The sequence below is a fragment of the Diabrotica undecimpunctata genome, chromosome 5 (assembly GCF_040954645.1).
Source record: "Diabrotica undecimpunctata isolate CICGRU chromosome 5, icDiaUnde3, whole genome shotgun sequence".
Classification (NCBI taxonomy): domain Eukaryota; kingdom Metazoa; phylum Arthropoda; class Insecta; order Coleoptera; family Chrysomelidae; genus Diabrotica; species Diabrotica undecimpunctata.
Window position 1 is genome coordinate 150,199,493 of NC_092807.1, and position 23,069 is coordinate 150,222,561.

At 32.8% G+C, this 23,069-nt stretch overlaps 1 protein-coding gene across 2 annotated transcripts in view; it reads left to right on the top strand.

Moving 5' to 3' along the window:
- Positions 1-23,069, top strand: part of AkhR (Adipokinetic hormone receptor) — a 365,860-nt gene that overhangs the window by 32,249 nt on the left and 310,542 nt on the right. The window contains exon 1 of one of the 2 annotated variants that reach the window (XM_072533003.1): positions 6,632-6,794. The exons of the other annotated variant lie outside the window; for it this stretch is intronic. The gene's annotated coding sequence lies outside the window, so the exon portion shown is untranslated. Of the gene's footprint in view, positions 1-6,631; positions 6,795-23,069 lie in introns of those variants that run through there. 2 annotated transcript variants of the gene reach the window in all.

A 23,069-nucleotide genomic window follows, 5' to 3' on the forward strand; every position in this document is an offset into this window, starting at 1 on the left:
TTACGGAAATAAGTTAGGTTAAATATTTTAAAATAGTGACAACTAGACCTACATTAAGGGAACATACACAAAATTACCTGCAATTCTATTGTAAGAGCTGTATGTTTAAATTTAGTAACACAATATAAAAAATTCAAATTCAAACAAAAACTTCAATGGTGAATTTACAACCGTATACTTTTGATATTGGCCATAAACACCTTCTGCTATAGTGAATCAACATAGTGCACTGAAATCAAGTTCAGACAACCACCATAACGGACGAAACATTTGGGTTGTATACTCTCTTGAAACAAAATATTCATGTTTTATCAAAGTCACCTTATAGAATCAAAGTCACCCCATTCTACGGTAATAGTTTTTTTGCACAACATTTAATCCACCACTCATAACAGATACGCGATCATAATTTTAAGTAATTAATTTGTTTGGAGTATGTTTTAATAAGAGATTTAAAATATTTAAAGTAAAATCCGCGATTGATTTGGCATCATATCCGTCCAGACCTTAAAATCTCCAAAATCTCTCAACTGGTCGTCCTTAGCACAAATATCAAAAAACTATAAGTAACTTAAATTTACCAGCACGTCTGTGATTTTATCGTCAAGTACTGCAACAATAGGAAACTTTTCAATTTCTTTTCTAATTTTCTTGTGATTAACGTCTAACACGCACTCAAAAAGTTCATTTTGGGTTGTTTTTGAGGTACCGTTAAAATATTTGAAAATTTCATTATGAACCTTTAAGTCATTGTCTAATTTCGTGATAAAACTCTGCCTCTAATTTCTAAATAAACTTTTAAACTTTTTCGTCGTGGCCTCTTAAAGCTTCTTTTCTTTCTTTTTTTCTGAGGGTGGAAATTTCAAAAAACCGTACCAGGTTAACCGTGTGTTGGATTTAGGGTAAAGGAGTACATCCTGAACCGATTCCCCATTAAAAGAAGTCGGTCCTGCAATTGGATGCCTTCCTGTTATCTGCCTACCAACTAAAAGCACCATCTCGTACTTGTTCGCAGTTGACTGGCGCACGTACCGTACTCCCAGAGTGAAATAATAAAAAAATTAAATTTTTCACTGTAACCTAATCCGAAATCTTCACAAAGCCTTTTAAACGGCCTACACACCTAACGATTTATCAAACTGCATACAGTGCTGCATCGGTTAAAACTGCCGCAGTAACGATAAATCGTCACGTGCTTCCATAAAATATCGTAACAACGATCGTGTTTGAACGCAAGTTGTAACATGTGTAGAGTCTTGACTACGGCAGTATTGTTGTTGATAGCCAGTAATTGGGACATTAATCATGGATATTAAACAAAAAAAAAAATTCTGAGAAGAGTTTATTGAAATATATAGACAAAACAGCTGTCTATGGAATGTAAAATCAAAAGAATATGCAAATAAAATAAAGAGAAACTCAAGTTATGATATTTTATTTAAGAAATTTCAGGAACTGTTTCCAGAAGGGACAAAAGATGTAATGAAAAAGAAAATAAATAATATAAGAACATCTTTTAGGCGTGAACTGAGGAAGGTAAGATCTATAAGGGCCGCAACTTTTGTTTTTGAAAATCTTGATGACATAATCCTCACTCCTTTAATAACAACACCACAAATGCGATAAATGTGAACTACTGTAGTACGATATGTGTTGCATCGTATGTACAGAAAATGACAGTACTGCAAACCTTACGATTTTCTCTACGACCTGCAGTATAAACACGCAGTACTATAAATCATTAAGTGTGTAGGGGTTTTAAACAATTTATCATTTTATTCAAAACATATTGTTTCTGGTCCACTTGTTCATTGTGTTTAATATGAGTATCACGATACACTGAATTTAATTGGACTTGTATATCTAATTTAAAGAGCATTGAAAAGCTAAAACATTTAACAATTATTTCATTTCGTCCCATATATAAACAAAATCATCGGTGCCTTTATTTGACCAAGTCTCGTAATATTCAAACAAAACGTATACAAAACAAAACTGTTTATTAGTTTGTTTGCAACCACACAACTAGCTATTTTTATCATAAAGTGTTTTATTCAATTTACGACAGCGAAATTTTTGTCTAATTCCACTTTGTTTTTCAATTTTTAAGTCGGGTATAGGCTTATTTTCATTATCTTCATTTAAACTTCTTATCAAGAATTCAAAATTATTTATAGGGGAGAGTTGCCCAAAATGGGGAGCCCATCACATTTTGTGACATAAAATGAGAATTTGTAATAAATAAAATATTTTACACAATTATGTAGTTAAAGTGTGTCTTTAGGTACCAGAAAGCAGATATTGAATATTTAACAAAAATTACGTAAGGACAGAAATAGACATTTTTGAAAATGTGCAAATACCTTGTTTTTCAAGAAAGGGTGGGTAAAATGGGGTACATGGAAATATTAGGTTATTTTTTTATTGAACATTATTATCAGTAGGTTCAATATGACAGTATGAACAGTATTAGAAAATAAAACAATCGGTTGCCTGTAAAGTCGGTTTTACGGGCGAAGATTTTACGTGACAACGTCTTTTTCTCGGTAGAATATTTATTGATATGAATATTATTAAATTGCACAATAGTTGTTTGCAGTTGAAACGCGCTGTTTCTTCTCAATCTACTGAATTACGATTGATTGCAGAGTGATTTAAACTAATAATTTACTTAACACTATCAACATTTGTCAATAGTATGACATAACCTATAAACTCAGTTTCTCAACTTTTGTGTCAATCTAACAATTAATCAATCAATCATAGTTTACGATAATGAAATATTAGTGTACAATTATTTACCTTTATTGTTGTAGTTGTTGTAAATGACGAATCTAAGCACTCCACATTTTCACCACAGACACAGCTGACGATACTTTAACCACACGTGTGAACTTGTATTATGACGCTTTCTTAGTTTTACAACGCCAAGAACGCTCGAGAAAGACAGAGACACAAGCATGTACCGATTCAACGCGCCTAATTCTCTAGTGCTGCGCGCGCAGCCGACCGATCATGTTTGAGTGGGAGAGAGACGCAAGGCATTCGCCGGTCCGGCGGGCCTCTCTCTCGTTCGGTGACTCATCGTAACAGACGTGAGCGGGCGTTACATTTTTTCATGAGTGACTCCGAGCCACAACCTAATTTAAGACGTTGTCACGTCAAAAATAAAATTATAAACAAAAATCGCATATAAATGTCTCATCATCATCTTCACAGCTTGAACAAGCTTCATGTGCCCAGCCACCACATTTGCAGCAACGAATCCAACCTTCCTGATCGATAGAGTTTTTGTACATCTCATTGCAAAGAAATGCAAGCTTTTTCGTCTTCTTCTTCCTCGTCTGCATTAGAGGATGTATCAGAATCTTCAGCCTGGCACTTTTTATTTTTACGCTTATTTTGTATAGACAAACCATTGTTTTGTTTCATTTCCTTGGGCAGTAGCAGGACTGGTTCTCTAGTCTTTGTTTTCTTTAATAGATTATCACCGAAAGTCGCAGATTTTTTATTTTTGTTGAAAAGGTCTTTTACCTGTTTACCTTCTTGTTTCTCTTGGCGCTCCTGTTCTTCGGCCTTTAGTTTAGCCTTGTATTGTGACAATGTTAATATGACAGTTTTAGCTTTTCTCTTGTTACTATTCCTTTTTACACGCTTCTTTTCTTAGGGTGGGGGTATCAAAATTTTTGTTGAAAGCAGAAAAGCTGATTTGGGTAACGTAGACCCACCTGTTGAAGTAGAGTGCTCAGGAGAAATTTATTTATAAGGCTCAGGAGAAGCGTCGTTAGAAGGCACAGTTCCACTTGAAAAAGTAAAATGTTCTGTGGTGTTGGTAGTAGTGGCACATGATATCTGCTGCTCAGAATTATTGTGGTTTGGTTGTTCTGTGGTATCTGACGGGACAAACAGGTAATCAGGGAATACATCTCTATTAAAAGCATTTATTCCTGTTTTTTCAAATCCCTTCACTGCAGTTTGAACATTAGCTGCTCTTGAAAAAGCAGCATTGACTAGTTGTCCAACTTGATAAATTGAACCACCCCTCCCAGAGTGATTAAGCAACCATTTTTTAACCTCTTGTGCATAAAATGTACTAAGTGGTGCCATAAATGAGACATTGAGCGGTTGTAATCGATGTGTGGTGTGTGGTGTGAAAACATAATAATTTAGCGTTATTTTTCCGAGTAAGATGAAGGAGTTTTAAACTTTTGGTATGGGAACTGTAACCATCAAGAATAAGTAGCACTCATTTTTGAGGTCCGGGATTAGAAAACTCAATAAACTTTTTAAACCATACAATAAAGTTTTCTTTGATAATCCAACTAGTCTCATAATACACTGCAGATGACCCTGATGGAGCACCATCCATTAAGAGCAGATTTGTTTTCTTACGGGGAAATACAAATATCTCTGGCATACAATTCCCTGCAGCATTCATACATGTTTCTAACGTCACCAGTTAATCTTGTAACGATGAGTCCAAGCCATCACCGTTAAACCAGCGTGCGTGCGAACCAACCCATGAAGTAGAAATGTATCGACAGTAGAAAGGGCAAAACTAATTACCAAGCTCCGCTATATAAACCGCAACATTTCCTCATAGAGAGAGAATCGACAGGTGTTGACTGAAGGTTCTCTTCTTCCCTACCCCGGTTTGTGGACGTGTTGAGTTCACAAGTTGTTCCGTCCCATACCGCCGTTACCCGAAGAGCGTGTTGAGCTCTTCACTACCCGTACTCTGAAGCAGTCGTGTTGAGACTGTCGAGGAGTGTCCTAATAACCCGAATCACTTAAGGGACGTGTTGAGTTCCTTTCCTTTCTTTGTACCTATCGTCCGCTGTTATTGAATCGATACAACGTTCCCGTAAAATTTCAAATACACACTCGCTTGCCGATAAGACTAATTTCATATGACAAAGTCAAACTTAATTTGAATAAATAGGCCAGGTACTGAGAAGACTAAACCAAATTGTAAATATGTATATAAGATTTTTGTCAATTTAATTTAAGGAAGACAATAAAGTTTTATTTTTATTTTGAACTCTGTCTCTGACTGTCTAAAAGCTACCCGGATAGTGACTCCCACGAGAGGACATCACAATCTTGTTCTGCTGAGGACAAACAACCCACTTGTTTTTACCACGCAGAGCAAGGATTTTGGAAGGCTTGTTAGGTACAGTCATAATGCCGGTCTTATCTACGTTGTAGATATCCTATTTACCATTGCATTGGAAAAGATATTGCCTTCTATTTACCATTGCATTGGAAAAGGCAGACCGAGACACACGAATTAAAGACGGCGCGGCGGTACTATTTACAATAGATCGATACAAATCTTAGCATACGCTGATGACATTGACATAATAGGGCGTAGCAAGCTAGATGTCTAGCAGTATGTTCTAGAATTAGAAACGGCGTCGAAACAAGTTGGTCCAGTCATCAACGAAGACAAAACCAAGTAGCTGTTGGGTACTAATGATCATATAGTAACTAAAGAACGGGAAACAGTAATTGAAAGTCATGTCATGTTGACAGTTTTACATACCTTGGCTCGCTAGTGATTACTACCAATAAGACAAATGAAGAAATTAAAAGAGGAATAAACCTAACAAATAGGGCATACGAGGAACTCGAAAAACAATTTCACTCAAGAAATATCCAAAGAAATACTAAAATTATTATATACAAAACACTGCTGAGGCCGGTTCTCACATATAGGGCATAATTTATGGACTCTAAGGCAGAAGGATACATGACTTCGGGAATATTCGAGCGTAAGATACTCTACGAAATATTTGGAGCTATAAACGATCAAGGGCAGTGGTGCAAAACATTTAATTTCGAATTCTACCAACTCTTTACTTTACTGAAATTAAAATAAAATAAAACCTTAAATTTTGTCACCACCTTTTAAAAGTGATATTAGCCTTAAGGAGTGGGCTCAGGAAATTTTGTTATAGAAAAGACCTATCTTAATTTTATACGAGCAATAATCTTCTAAATTTTGTCGCATGAATTTAGGAGCACCCTGTATGTGTTTTGTGTCCGTCATATTTCATGAGTTTCTAATAAGTATATTAAAACTCAGGTTAAAAGCTATATACCTAATAAATGCAGAATATAGTAAAAAAAAACAGGAAAAAGCATCAGACAACTTAATTGAATGGTTATCCCGAGGTTGACGTTCGGAAATAAATAAAGAAACAATATTAATTAAAGCTCCTTATTGAGCAAGTTAAAACACCACAAAAGTATTACATTTGGCGATAAATTCAACCTGCTACCACAATAACATAAATCATCGGCATTTTTCACTAAAGCACAAGCATTTTATAATTTTATACCCTCTTGTCTTAAACGGCGGTGCTTAATTAGAGCGAAACACGCTTCGGAGAAAACACAATATTTTTTTCATCGCACCGCCAGCAATAAATTGCACCCTTTAATTTACATTGTTTTTTCATACCCATCATAATTTTTCAACTAGGCTTTAAGATAAGATCTCTTTCCAACTTCCAAACGCTGTTCAAACGCGCAAGCACCACCAGAGTTGGTGTCAAGACGGAACTCACATTTCATTCGCATCCGACGCACCGCTCAGGAAATTCTGGCAACGATCGGGCGGCAACTTGTTGGAGTTGAGTTCCGCGGTGCGATCTCTCAAGTTTTGCAAAAACTTCCACGATTCAGATAAACGGCACTTGTAAATAAACATTGAATAAGTAAATGTGAATGTGCGATGTTTATAATGTGTGGTTTTTATAGTGTAAAATAAATATAAATCTATATATAAGGTAAGCTCCAATTAATTACTGTGATAAACAATAAAGCTAACATAACATAAAAGATATACGATTATATCGAAAATAATTTAAACATATATTTAATATCGTCTACATAATTATTTATTGAATGTAATATTTATGTTAATCATAAAATTCAGAAATATTAGAAAATATGAAAGAAATTTAAATATATTTTTTATTATCATTTCTGACTTAAGTTAAAATATTGTTTAGTTTTAAAAAAATTATTGCCAAGCTAAACATTTTATTTGATTTAAATCTAGTAAATGTATATTACTTGCGAAACAGATGTGTTTTTTGTAGAGAATAATATAATTTGTCAATGGCTCTTCAGTTAATACTGCGATCAAACGAAATGTGGTTTAGATCTCTAATGGAAACATTTTTGCAAAGCCTCGCCATTTTCGTTTACCATTTTCGGTTTTATCTTTTGTCAACCGATTTACTATTTTTACTAAGAACAAGCCACAATTTTAGTTTTAAAGGAAGTTTATTTGACGTTTTGATTTTTATTTCGGAAATTGTTCTCAAAATACAAAACGATGATAAATTAAATAAATTTTTGTGTTTATTACTTGGTAAACAATTCATCTAATACTTTAATTTTTTCTGACTCATTTATATTGATAATTGAGATATATCTTATACATTTTAAAGTAGACGACTTTAAAATGATATTGCATATATGCAATTCATTTTACGACTTTATTGGAGATAGTCCATCCGATTCCATGAAATCAACTCTATCTTAAGAATACCCATCAGAAAAATCATTTGCGACGGAATTGGCTTCATCTAATATAATTGAAGAGCCTAATGTGAAATAATGACAAGCTTCAAAAAGGCAAAAGTGAGATATTTGACTTTGAATGTTAAAAATAATATTATAAAATCCAGTAACAACTTTTGTTGTTTTAATTTAGATATGTGGGTGCATGTTGCGCTATGGAACTATATTTATAACAATATTAATAAAATTACTCCAAAGTTGAGATAAAAACAGTCTTTATTTAAAAAAAATGTGGCTTGTTACATTATTACAATAATGATAAGTACCCAAAATCTTATTTAATCAACCAACTCGGCGACCTCATCAGCAACATCAGGGCTGACATCCTCTTGTAAACTCTTGTAGAATGGATGATACACTGAAAGTATGTAGGGTAATAATGATCTTACATTTTCGAGTTTCTTTTTTGCAATCCGAATGGGCTCAATATACTTCTGTTTTAAAGCAGATACAGTAAGCACATTAGGACGTCCCTTCTTAATCCCTAACGGGGTTGTAGGTACCATTCACAGAATGTTTAACGTAGAATGCTTGTCTGTTATCACTCCTGAACAAAAAGGAAAAAACATTGGAAAAATCCAAAGATTGCTGGTCATCAGTGCGAGTACTCTTTTTAATGTTCTCTAAGATTGGTTGTACATTGAGGAAATCTTCCTGCTTCATAACAGTTAAGTTGAAGGGCTTTTTTTTGTTAGATTCTTTTATAATTTTTTGCCATTCCTCAGGAGAGTACACAAGCGGAGCATACTTTCTATGTCGTTTTTCTATAAGAGCAAAATCCCTGTCGGAGGGAAGGTGAGTGTGTCCGCTGACTAAAAAATGGTGTGTAATAGACTTAAACTTTTGTTCCTTTACTAGCTGGAACCATAAAGACATTAAAAGCCAGTTTTTGTTTTGCCCGGGACAATTATCCGTGAAGAAAACGAGATGCTCTACTTCACCTATCTTTGAGCTTAGAAATTTTATGAGTATTGATGCAATTTCATCACTTCCTCTTTTTCCAATGTTTTCCGTCCAGACAAACATATGACCAGCGTCTTCCGTACAATCATGGATTCCTAGAATATACATCCAGATTTTCCTGCAATAGAATGCAGGACCAGTGGTTAATTTGGGAATCGGTAACGCTTGCTGCAAGTCAAACGATATAACACATGTCCTGTTATCAATTTTGGACTGGGCTGTTGCGCTCTTCAGTAGTTGTTGCATTGCCTGAGCCTTACACTTGTGCAAGTTAAGTCTTGTTGTTAATTCGCTATAATCATTTTTTTCTGATTTTGCTGACTCTATTTGGATATTAATTTCGTCGCATGTCTTGCAAGTATCTGATTTTGGCAGCTTAAATCCAATATTATACTCGGTACAAAATATTTTACGGTAAGTATGCTCCTTGACTGGTTCAATTCCCATTTCTGTACACCAAAGGACATATCGATCCAAATAGAGACTTGCTATACTCATGTTATGATCCAGATAAACTTTATTCATGTTCTTGAGTCGACTGTAGTGACTTTGATACTTTGGAATCGAATGTATGTGGTTTTTAACACTTAGTATTTCAGAATCAGATATTTTGTTCACACGGTTTGTATGCTTTCCTCTGTTGTCTCTTTCTGGCACTAGATTTCCTTCTATCTTCTTGTGAACAATGTTATTTACTCTGCCCTTAGAAGCTTGAAGTCCGTGGATATTTAAAAATTCTGTTTTACAGACACGTGTAGTTTCACCATTAACATTAATGGAGTAGACTGCATTGCTCTTTCTATGCGATTCTTGATGTTTTTTCTTCTTTCGGTAGGACCTTTTCTTCTTAACAATATCTATACATCCGAATAAGTAGCTATTTTGTAACTCCCATGAACCGAGGTTCCAGAATTCGTTAAAAATATTGCTCTCGTGGCCCTGAAGCTTTTCCCTACACTTCTTAGTGCAACTACAAGGCGGTAACAATTCTCGACTAGGCACATTTTTTTTTTTCGTTTTGTCGCTTGCATATGGTTGCCCTAAATTTCGTCGAATTTTTCTTTTTGATCTTGAATAACAGTGTTTATTGCTTTGTCATCGACTTGTTGGAGTTTTGTCGGGTGTGTTTGGTTTTGTCCTTTTTCTTGACGGACCTTGTTCATTATCCTACAACAAAATGCAATAATATAAACGGCCATGTCACAAGCCACAACAATCATACTTTAATCTTTAATGGTAATAATGTGACAAGCCACATTTAACAAAAAAATTACGTACCCCTGTATTTTCATCACTTGAGTCACTTCTAGATTGTACATAGTCAGGATCACGGTCACTGTCATCGAATGTGGACTGAACTTCAGTATTTGTCTTACTAGAATCGTCAGAACTCACAGAAATATCTGAATCGCTTTCGCCCATGTTCGTCATTTTGATGTGGCTTGTCATTATGTCGAGTAGATACCAAGACAAACTAGATCTATGCAACACTGTTACCATAGGTTTGTCGCGTCATCTATTAACGACGGGCTGAAATAAATTTTTACTGGCTTGTTATACTATTACTTTAACCGATCATAGCACTAACTCTTTTTGAACTCATGTGTGGCTTGTCATTGTTTCACATTAAGCTCTTCAATTATAGCCGCTTCTTTAATTTTTTCCTTTTTATCATCTGTTTCTTTACATCATCTGACTATACTTGAATCTTTCCATGAAATTCCAATTCCAAAATTTCCAATAATTTAAGATCTATTAAATTCTTTATTTTTAATATACCATTAATGTTAGCTTATTCTAATATTTAATGTTCTTTTACCTAAATCAAAATGTTTGTTGTTTGTTGTTGTTTTGAATGTCATTAAAATGTTGTAAAACAATATGTAATATCAAAAGCAAAGCTTCCTGTAGTATTGTAGATGCATATGCTACACATCCGTAATCCATCTGGGGACAAATTAGGGATCTATATAACATGAGCAGTGTTTTACCATTAGCACCCCAAGTTCTGTGAGCTAGGTATATTCTACTTTAACAAATTAAGGCCATTTCGACATGAAAGAACTAACTGCTGAATAACTTGATCAAGTATTGTTCCTAGGAATTTTATTTCGTTTTTATAGGAAAGATTTTGATTCTTAAGAGTGAGTTTTGGTTTATCCTCGACATGTTTTTTAAAAAATAGTATACATTTTGTTTTATTGGAACAAAAACTAAAACCAGACCTTAGGGACCAATTTACTAGTTTATTTAATGTTTTTGTAATATTGACGCCATATTATTAACGTTCTTGCCTTTGATGAAAACAATCAGGTCATCAGCATATAGTCTTGCCTGAACAGGTTTTGCAATGATTTTTATTATATTGTTTATTGTTATTTAAAATAGAGTAGGACTGATAATCAATCCTTGAGGGTTTCTATTTTTTTGTTCTCTAATATAAGATATAGCACCGTTTGCTCGGACTTGAAATGTTCTTTGAGTCAACAAATTGCTTATGTAGGCCATAATAGTTCTTTGATATCCCAGCTTTTTTAGAATGTTCAATATACGGTGTTTCCATACTGTGTCAAATGCTTTAGTTATATCAAAGTAATTTGCCATACATGGCTTCGTAAATAGCGTTTTCCAGATCGATAATGTTGTCGTTTGTAGATCTGGCTGGTTTAAATCCAGCTTGTTCGATGATAAGTTAATCATTGTGTTCCAAGGTCCACATTAATCTTTGTTAACTATTTTTTCCATAAGTTTGCATGAGGATCATGTTAATGAGGTAGGACGATATGAATCTGGGTGTAATTTACCTTTATTTACTTTGATAATTAGAATAACGATGGCATTTTTCCAGATTTTTGGAAATGATGACCAAATAATATTAAAAATTTCGAGCAGAAACTCTTTTCTACTATGGGAAGTTTTTTAATAAATTGTATTGGTATGTCATCTTGACCTGGTGAAGTGTCTTTCATGGTATTAAGTGCTTTTTGAAACTCCCCATAACTTAGGGGTGTCTTGATTGGGTTGAAATCGTCAGAGATTGTAATAGGTACTCCCTCCTCCTCTTGTTTGTAGGTTAGGAATTCGTTTGTGTAAATCTGGCTGGATGAGAATTTTTGACAGGTATCAGCTAGTTTATTTACTATATCTTGTGGGTCAGTTAAAACCGTTTTTGCTTTTTCCAGACTTACAATTTGTTGTTAGGTGTGCTGTCCTGTTATTTTTTTAACTTTTTTCCAAACGAATGATATATCTGTACTGCTGTTTATGCTGGATCTGTATTTCTGCCATGATTATTGTTTGCTTTTTTTATGATTCTTATGGCTTCAGCTCTACGTTTTTTGTACTCTGTTAATAGATCAATACTTTTGTACTTTTGTATCGGTTCCAAGTCTTACTGAATTTAATAGCGACCTCACATTATGCATTCCACCAGGGAACTGGTTTGTTTTTTTTTTAAGTTGAGATTTTCCTATGGCTATATTAGCAGTATCAAATATAAGCTGATTAAAGCACGTGAGTGTGTCATCGATGAAGTCTGAAATTTTAATCTGATTTATTCTGTCTGATACAATTTTCTCAAATTCAATCGAATTTGCCTTTTTTAGTTTCCATTTTTGAGTTGGTATTGTGTTTGTGTTTAAATTAGCGGTATGTTTTATTAAGATTGAAAAGTGGTCACTACTATATAAATATTTTAGCGATTGCTATTCGATTGCAAATTCGATTGCACACCCAATCGAATTGGGTGTGCAACGAAGATTCAAATATGGTGAGATCAATGGCGAAAAATGTTCCCGGAGCTTTATTGAAACTTGTTGGAGAGTCGTCGTTGAGGCATAGGTTCATAGTGTTAGAAACATATTTCCCCTCGGTGTTGTTTTATTTGATCCCCATGTAATGTTATGACCATTAAAATCTCCCGTGATTATTCGAGGTAAGGGAATTTGTTGGAGAAAATTAAGTAATTCGGATTTAGTTAGAGTTTGATCTGGTGAAATATAGATGCTACAAATATTGAACTTTAGTGGGACCAGTACTGTTACAGCTATTGCTTCGATATTAGTTATTAGGTTTATTTTTTGGACAGGTATATCTGACTTTATAAATAAAGCTACTCCTCCTTTGGCATAGTTCTGATTGGGTCGATTGGTGCAAAATCTACTGTAACCTTTCAGGTTGTGCATTGTGTTATTTTTAAAGTAGGTTTCTTGTAAAGAAATAATATCTGGTGCATGCTTTGCGAAAAGAAGCTGTAGCATGTTTAAATGGGTATAATACCCACTTAAAATAAATTGTAACATACTATTGCAGACGATTTATGAATTAGTTGAAACTCATGAATCACTATCGGGTTCAGATGTTGCATGTTCTAATAGTTTTTCTAGCTTTTTGGTAGTCGTGTGATTCGGATTCTTAATTTTGAGTCAGTAAAATGAGCATGAGTATCTACAAGCATTTTAATGAGTGATGTTAAATCTGGTGTATGATTCTTAACAATATTATAAACGTCCTTAGATCCGTATGTCCCATTTAGTAAATCCCGAAATTTAAGACAGATGATTCTGAATGTTGATTCATAAATATTTCAGCAGCTTCTTCGGTTTATGTTGTTACTTTAGTTGATTAGTTAATTTGATTTTGTAATTTCTGGCCCACTTGTATCTTTTGTTTTTGGGGTGAGTCTTGAATTGTCTTGTGGGTATTATGTTTTTATTAGGTTCAAAATTGGTGTCGGTCCTTATTTTTTTGGATGTAGAACTACTTTTATTACCTCCCTTGTGAAATAGATTGGTTGATTGTTCTTCTGTTGGAGATGCAGTTTGAGGTAAATATCTTTTAGTTGATAATGTTGATATTTCCCTTGTTGGAAGGGTCACATTTGACATTTATTGCAATATGAGAAGTTAGTGAATTATTTTAGTGGTTGTCTGTTGTAGGAACCTGCAAAGTGATATTTTGAGAAGATCCAGAATAATTATTCGCTGACGTTTATTAATTGGATAATTGGGTGTACACTTAATAGAGTCGTCTGTTCAACCGTTTTGGGCAGTATCGTGGGTATGGAACCACGTTTCATCCAAATAAAATATCAATCTTCCTTAATCTCTAAATTTAGATATAGCATCCAAGTATTCGTTTCTCTAGTTAATAAGTCGAGGAGAATCTATTATTGATGATCGCTTATTAATATTTTTGTATTGAAAACCAATGTGATTTAAAAAACTTGATAAAGTTGAAGGCGAATGCGTAATTGATTTGCCTTTAACAAGTTAATCGTGGATCATACTAAGCGTTGAAACTAGGTTCTTTGAATATTAATTATAAAATACTCTTCTAATTACCTCAGCGTCTTTTTCATTTACTGCTTTATATGTAGAAAAGTTACTCCACTTTTTACGAGGTTGAATTCAATCTATAAAAGTTTTCTACACTTTTGTATATGGCATCCTTGTGAATCGAGATGTTGCCTCGATGAGAAATTTACGGTCTTCTGGATTTGGATTATCTTCTTTTACTGTTTGATAAACATTCCTAATAATTTCTTTGGCATCATCAGATAAATGTAAACGTGTTTTACAGTTAGCGCTAGCTTTACAGATTTCTGATATTTTACTTGAATAGTCGTGATCTAACCACCGATCTAAATGCAATAAAATAACTGCCTGAATGTGTAAATTTAAAACTTTCAACCTTTCATAATGTTTCCTAAATTATGTTTCCTAAATATACTTAAATACCTCTAAGCACGAGAATTATAATGTGTAAAGCTATAGAATAAAATTAAGAGGTATACTTTATCTTTAACTAATAGACTTGCTAATGATTTTTTAATTTTCTTTTATTTAAAGATAGAAAGATTCATTATCGAAAGTCCATTTTATTTAAAGTGAAAACGGCATAGAACAGATAATATTCTAACTCCATAAAATTTAAGTAATGAGCTCGTTGAACATGAAAATGTTTGTGATCGTTAATAATAATTAATTCCAAGCAACTTAATTTCAGATGAGTAAATCAGATGAATAACCAAATATGACTAATTCGTATATAGCTAAATTTTTTTAATACAAAGCATTGTGTAGAAATTTTAATTTTACCAATTTATTTGCATTGATAGGTAACGGGTCAGTTCTGTAAATAATATAAACTCCGGTTCTAGTAAGCTGTTCCAAAACTGTTGCTATATTGTATTAGTAACATCAATAGGTTTGTTTATTACTATAATACTGCGGTCGACTGGGTCATCCCACCAGCCTCAGGCCAAATTTCTTCTTGCCAAATATCCTAAACCAAACTATACACACGCACGGTCAAAAGCACCGACTACAAAAATACTAAACTTTATCTCCCAAAGGCCAAAAAAAAAACTGAAATAATATAATTCCAGTCGGTAAAGCTTTAAAGGAACCGCTTGGAGCATTCGAGGAAGGCCACTACGACCACTATACAAGTGGCGTCATTTTAAAATTTATCACGACTCAGTACTTTCGACCGATACGCGGTGTAGTCCCGCGTTAAAATGTGTTTTATTCCCAGTAAAAATAGTACAGTAGATTCCCTCTATTACGAGAACTGAAATGGGAGACTCGTTATATCAAACAACAATAATACTGTGCATACATATGAATATGTAGTTTTCTAAAACATTAATTTCCTATAGTGAAGCTATTCGGAGCACTATAAAATGCCAAATATTGTTTGAATGGCGTTTTTGAAAAAAAAGTTGTTTACTTTTATTGTCACTGATATACGTTAAAACAAAAAATCGGTATTCTCTAAATCTGTGTAAAGCGTATTTTCAAGGATAACATAAACTATTGATTCTGCAATTGGCAGAAGTCTGTCATTTTTGACTGCTTTAAATTGTTTAATATTCTATCTATCATATTTTCTAAATATGTGAAACAGTTATATGCTTCTTCATTTGGGTTTTGTCTTTGTATAAAGTTTCTTACAACGTCCATGACATTAGGACCTTCTTATTATTAGGTGCGAGTGGTCAACCCCATACAATGACACTTGTGAATCATAAATTATAAATTTCCGAAGAAGTTTATTGCCGGCGGCAGTTAGAAAGGATATTTATTTAAAGCCACAACCGGGCATAAAACATAAAAAGACACGTTTTTTGATCTTATTTTCTCTCGTTATAACCAAACTTGCCTCGATATAGAGGGTTATAGTTCAATACAAATTTTACGGGACATCTAATGTAGCTCGTTATAAGCGAAACCTCGTAATAACCGTATTCGTTATAAAGGGACTATACTGTAATTGGTTTGAGATGCGACAAGAAAATAGCTCTAGAACAATAGTAAGAATACAGTTCTATATCTTTTACTAAATAATTAATATTAGCACTAAGAAGTTTTTTTAATTGTGCCTTAAACTGAATCATTTTTATATGGTGGATCCGGTTTAGGCGGGGGTTGATCTCCTTTCAAACCTATTCACAAACATCTAAGCACACAAAACGAAGTTCATAGCGCTCTGTTCGAAAGCTTGAGTATAATTCTCATTTACCTTTGTGTATTAAATATGTTTCTACCACAGGAGTTTACTTAAAATAATCTAAATTCAAGTATTTACGACAATTTCTAAATACTTGTATTTATTTATAATTGGTATAATAAGCCTACGCACTCATTAAAATCTTCAGTGAAAAACATATTAAATTGTTTTGTTAATAACATATCACTTTCATTTTACACACAATTTTGACTATTTGTCTTAATATTATTAGACAGTCTTTGTTTTTTATGTTAATGAAGTATATACAGACACCTTTGGAATATTTTCCACATGAAAGGCTTTTGTTAAATAAACTGTATGTTCTTCCAGCGTATAAATTAAATAACATTGAACTCAGTACATAATCCTGAATTTTCTCGTAAGTTCTATACTTCTCTCAAAAATAAACGCTTTCCTTAAATGTACCATAAGTTTCAAGCTATTTTTCTTCTAAACCGTTGACTGGACCTTGATTATGTTTTCTTACATTATAGGTCTATATCTAAAAAATTAAAGTATTAATGTTTTATAAGAAACATCAACGTTTTATCCGTATAAAGGGAGTATGAATTAAATTGTGTTTTTACTGTACTTAGATACTCCATTTTCTAATAAAAACAATATTTCAAAAAGTGTGACTTGACGTTAAGCTTAAACGATGATAACTGAAGACTTTTTACTTTATCTGGCTAAAAGTTATAAAGACCAACATCACATTTTACTTTAACACTTTAAAATTATTGATGAATAGCTACATTGCGTGCAGAAGCCGGAGACAGAGCCATTCTATGCTATTCATCGATAAGTATTAGCACTAAAGGTTTATTGTATTTCTCTATTAGTCCTTCCTGCAATAAAATCATAGTGGCGTTGTTTCAGTCTGTTGGAATATTGGAGTTGTGAAGGCAGATATTAAAAATTATTTTAATTTTTTCGAGTAATAGATATCCTGAAATTTTTAGTGTCTTAAACACTATTTCATCTTCGCCTGAGGTTCGATTATTTTCATTAGGGCTTCTTTAATTTCTGATTTTGTTATATTGGGCACTAAATCTAATCCTTGGTTTACTACCCCAGTTTTTACTGTAATTAGAGGTTGCGTATTGTTATCTTTTTCTCTTGATTTATATAGCTCTGTATAAATCTCTTCGACTATTATTGTTATTAGTCCTTATAGACCAAAGACGGCAGATGAAAGAAGATAACAGTATTAGCAAAGCGGCGCTAAATAAAATAAACAAAACACAATCAGAAAAGACAAAAGAAACTACAAAGTAGAAAAAATTAAACAAGCAATAGAGCTAAATAAAAACATAAAAGTTTTGACAAGGAGCCTGCAAAAGGGAAAAATAGAAATAAACAAACTAAGAAACTACGGACAGTGATGAAATATTAACAATAGTCGGAAGAATTATATAACCAGCCAAATATAGTAAAAATAATAGAGGCAGAAAGATTAAGATGTGAATGTCAAAAGACAAGATCAGCGTATTATAAAGCTAGTCTGGGAAGAGCTGTTGCAAGTGGAGGCAGATTGTTATGCCAGCGAAGACTCACCCCGAGTTGTAGAACTAGAGAGGAGAAGATTATCCAGCAAAATGCAATTAATCACCATTGGTAATAATACTAACTTTTATATTTGAATACTTTTTTGATCTATTTTGATTGACATTATTAGCCATATTTGTTTTTTTTAATATTCATATATATATTTTTTTATTCTTTATCACTTAATAATAATTATAATTTAAAGGTTTCTTCTGTAACATTCTTTATTTGTGTACCTCGGAGGTAAAGGACACTATGTCCATTTTTATCGAAATTTACATTATTGCACTTTTGAATATAACTTTTCTGGCTCTACACATGTGTGAAGCATACTATGTCTAGAGGCAATTTTACGGCAAGTTACCGACTTTTTAATAAACACCAAGTCCACTTCCAGTCAGAGGTAAACAACACCATGTGGACTTGGTATTGTTTTCCTCTACTATATGTGTGCACTGTCATTTACCATCCGGGCATAGTGTTATGTACCCTTGTACACTTTCCGTCATATAAAAATGGTACAATTTTTTTTCCCAATGTAAACCAGTGTTCAGACCAGAGATGTATAAGAGAGTCTCTCTTACATATCTCTGGTTCAGACTGGAGAAAATGGTTCGTGAAACAATTCATTGTTGCCATCACACATAACGGAATTGCACTAAATCTAAATAAAAAAAATAACGTTTAAAAATGTGTTTAGATAAATATTATTTTTATTATTAACAACAAAAAAAGGTATCTAATAAATTGAATAACCAGAGAGACGGTTGAGTTAATGTCCAAAATGTTTGAAGAATTTTTTAATAATGGAGATATGACAAAATACTATTATTTCAGTAGTTTCAAATTAAAATACATATATTTAAATTCCACACTTGTTCACTGAAAAAGTTATTCATTTTGTATTAATTTTAAATAAAATTTTTTTAGTGTGTTTTATTTATTCTAGTATGCCACAACTCAATACAGTTTTGTGCTACACTTTACAAGAAACGAATGACAGCTCTCGATTTGAAATTAAACATAATAATTTAAAGTCATGTCTAAATTTTTTATTTTTTAACATTATTTAATTAAAATATTTTCATAAATTATAATAACACACGATTCAAGTCCTTCTTTTAGCTGGTTTGATATAATATATTCGTTATAAAAAAGGAGTGGACAAAAATGATAATTTGATTGGAGATGAAAATTCGGATATTGATAAAATCTATGAGCCTCTAAGTGGTGAAAGCTCAGAATCGGACGACAATGATATGAGACGTATAAGTAAACCAGCGAAAACAAAGGTAAAAGAGAAAGCTATTATTAGGTACTCCTACAATTAGTGGGGCAATAAAAAAAATCTTCTTCAGGACGATTTATCCCCAAGCAGTGATGCAGGCAATTTCAATGAACATAATGAAGTTATTTTAGAAGAAGAGAAAAGTGTTAAAAGAATGGTACAAAATATAACTAAGTGCAAACAAAAAGGTAAAAAACGTGTAGTAAATGAACAAAATTGGGCCTGTAATGTTCGCAAACGAAAAATAGCTGGTGGGAAAGAGTATCTCAGTAAAAGAGGAAAAGATATGCCTGCAAAAATGTTAAAGCCTCCTTGCATGTGTCACATGAAATGTTCTGAAAGATTGCCAGAATACGAAAGACAAAAAATTTTCAACTCATACTGGACTGAGACAAACGTTTCAGATCTTAAAAAGCAATTTATCTTCTCATGTATCGACATTAAACCTACTCTTCGATCAAGGAAAAAAGATCTAAATTCTGCCAAATCTAAAAATAATACACTCCACTACCATTTTACAGTGAACAATCAGCTATTGAAGGTAGGCAAGGTTATGTTTTTAAACACACTTTGTATATCTAATTTAGTAGTAGTAAATATGTTGAAAAAAATTGAGCCAGGAGGTTTAATAAAAGCTGATCAAAGAGACACACGCTAACCAATAAAACTCCTACCGAAACCATAAATATTATACATCAACATATTAAATCATTTCCAAAATACGAGAGTCATTATTCCAAAGAAAGAAGTAAGAGAGATTATCTGGGCACAGAACTTACAATAGAAAAGATGTATCAACTGTACATTGATGAATGCAATGAAAGACATGTAGATCCAAAGCTCAGAGCAAAGAAGTGGTTGTACGCAGATATTTTTAATAAAGACCCCAAGTTGTCATTTAAACCGCCCGAAAGAGACATTTGCGATACATGCAGTACATTCACCGCTCAATTAAAAAATAATCTTACTGCAGATGAACTAACCAGTGTACAGGCTAGGCTGATCATGATGCTTACCTAATTGAATCTAAAACTCGGTATAACTTAAAACAATTGGACTTTATAATAGCTAAAGAGTCACCAAAATACAAAGTACTATCTGGTGATTTGCAAAAATGTTTGCCTTTACCACTAACAAACAATTGTATTAGTTTCTAGAAAAGGAAGCTTTGGACATTAAATTTTACATTACATGATGCCAGTGATTCTTCTGTACAATGTATAATGTGGGACGAATCGAAAGGGGCCCGAGGTGCAAATGAAATTGCCTCGTCAATTTTAAAATGGGCTGACAATTCAATTCCAGGTAGTCAAGTAGAGGACATCACTCTTTGGACCGATAACTGCTATGGACAAAATCAAAATATAAGTGCTATTATATAATAAATATTATAATGTGCTATTTTTGGATACTGCAAATAAAGACGATCACTCAAAAGTGTTTACTGAAAGGGCACACACATATGGAAGCAGACACTGTTCATGCTTTAATCGAAAAAAAAAGAAAGAAACTTTCCAATTTGGCCATTTTAACACCATCGGACTGGCAATAACTAGTTAGGCAAACATCAGGTAAATACACAGTGCACAATATGGAACTTGCAGATTTCAAAAACTTCAAAACGCTGTTCTATAAGAAATTGTCATCTAATCCTCCTTTTGTAAGTAGAAAAAAAAATGTTAATAAAGACCCTGTTCTACCATCAACATGTGTTTTCCTACAAGTCCAACAAGAACACATTGGAAAGTTCTTTTATAAGACCGATTTCAATAATCAAAATATGTATGAAGTGGACTTCATGAGGTATCGAAGACAGCAAGTAACATTTCCAGCCCAATTAAATCAAGTCTCAGTAATCCAATTACCAATCACAAAACAAAAGTACAATGACTTAATTGCACTACTGCCTTTTGTTCCGTCAGTTTGTCATGCGTTTTATCAAAATTTAACACATAGCGATGTAGCCACAAACGATTACCCACAAGAAGATGAAGATGATATGGAGCATCTTTAACAATTTTGAAACTTGTCGTCTATAATTTTACTTAATTATTATAACATTATAATATTTACCTCTAATAAAATAATAGTTTGGGCTGTTTAATGTGTTTGTATTGTTTATTTCGTAAAAACCTTAACATGCAATGCCACATTATTTAAAAAAGTTGTTAGAGGTAAACAACACTATGTCCAACTACACATTTTAAAAAAAATTTTAAATAATGAACAGTAAACCTCAAGTATATAACACTTCATGGAATGGAAGACGATTATACACACCACAATAATAATATATTAATCTTGGTTAAATATAAGAAACATTTGAGTATTTACTGATTACAAATTTAAAAAATTTTAAAACTGCTCTCTTGAAAAAGTAAGAAAATGGACATAGTGTCCTTTACCTCCGAGGTACCGATTTTATTCAACAATAATTTCACCAGGTTTTGACAGTTAAATTAATTATTTGTCAGAGACACTAAGAGGTTCACGCGTTTGAGTAAATTAGACGTAATTATGGTCAGATCAATTTCAGTATTAATTGCTAAATTACAGTAGGAAATTGAATATGGGCACTGAATTAAATTGATCCTTTGTGAAGGGCCGTATCTGGATTAGTTTGATATATAGTACATAATTGTATTTTAATCAATATTTGCCACTATTATTTTATATATTAAATGTTTTATAATCAAATATCATTATAAATAGCATTTTATACGTTACCAAATTCGTTTTATCCACTATTTATAAAGTTATTTAAAAATATTAATAATATACGGTTTGGTTTAGATATAACGGACGTCTCAGAGATCACACAAGATTTGACTTTTCCAACATTTATGCAGTAAAGTGTTCGCAACAAAAAAGAAAAGCAAGATTAACAACTGACAGTTAAGGGCTATTAAAACAACAGCTTTTCATTGTTAAACAATGGTTTAAAAATATTGATAATTTGATGGTTACAGTTTTTACATTATTTAAAAAAATGTGGTCATAATATTGATTTAACCTTCAGCCGGGCGCGCCGCAGTAATTTGCTGCGTAAACTCAATATTTCCAGGTAAAGTGTTAAAGGGATACGCTATGTACGTGATATTTTTAAAATTCTCTTATCGGTTAATCCTTAGTCGGTACCCATCATCGTCTTGTGAAATCCAAATCCAATTAGTTAGTTATCGTACTTTATTGTGAATAGTACATCGAGGCAGACAATTGCTGCAAGGCGCCTGGTAGTGAAATTCGCGCAATTTTTTTTTGAAATAACTAATATCTTTTTCGAGAAATTGAAATTTTATTGGTAAGTAAAATTGTTAATAATATAATTATTTATAAGAATTAATAATATATATGAAACATTTTAGATTATTGTAGAATTCTTTATTATAACATATTTTATAATTTTAGATTACGCCATGTCTCGTAAAAATCCAAAGGAAGTGTTAACCCAAGGACAATTAGAGGAAATTCTAAATAATATGACAGATATTGAAGATAAAACAGATTAAATATTGGAAAGTGGTAGTGATTTGGAAGAACAACAAATTGAGGAGAACCACGACGATACATGTTCAGAGCAAGATATGTCAGATGAGGAGGAAGTGTTTTACGAAAACGTTAAAGATACATTCATTGTCAAGGATAAAACAAGTAAGTGGTATAAAACTTCTTTTGCCACATCTAAGACAAAGCAACAAAATATAATGAGAGTACCATCGGGATTAAAAGGAACTGCACGTCAAATAAAAACAGAAATTGATGCGTTTTTTACTATTATCAATATTGATATGGTTGATGAAATTCTAATTTTTACCAATTTATATATAAATGAACATAGAGATAAAACGCAATATTTGAGAGATAGAGATTGCAGGAATGTGGACAGGAGTGAGTTATTGGCCTTTTTTGGACTTCTCTATTTGATTGGCATTAAGCACGGCAATCACACAAATGTGATGGAACTTTGGGAAAAAGATGGCACAGGGATTGATATTGTTCGAGCAGTAATGAGCTACAAACGTTTATTAGCTAGATATTTGCTGCAGAAGAAAGTTACTCTGCTTGGGACGCTGAAGAAAAACAAAAGAGAAATTCCTCAAGAATATCTTCCACATAAATCAAGGGCAGTTCAATCTAGCATATTTGGATTTTAAAAAGATTA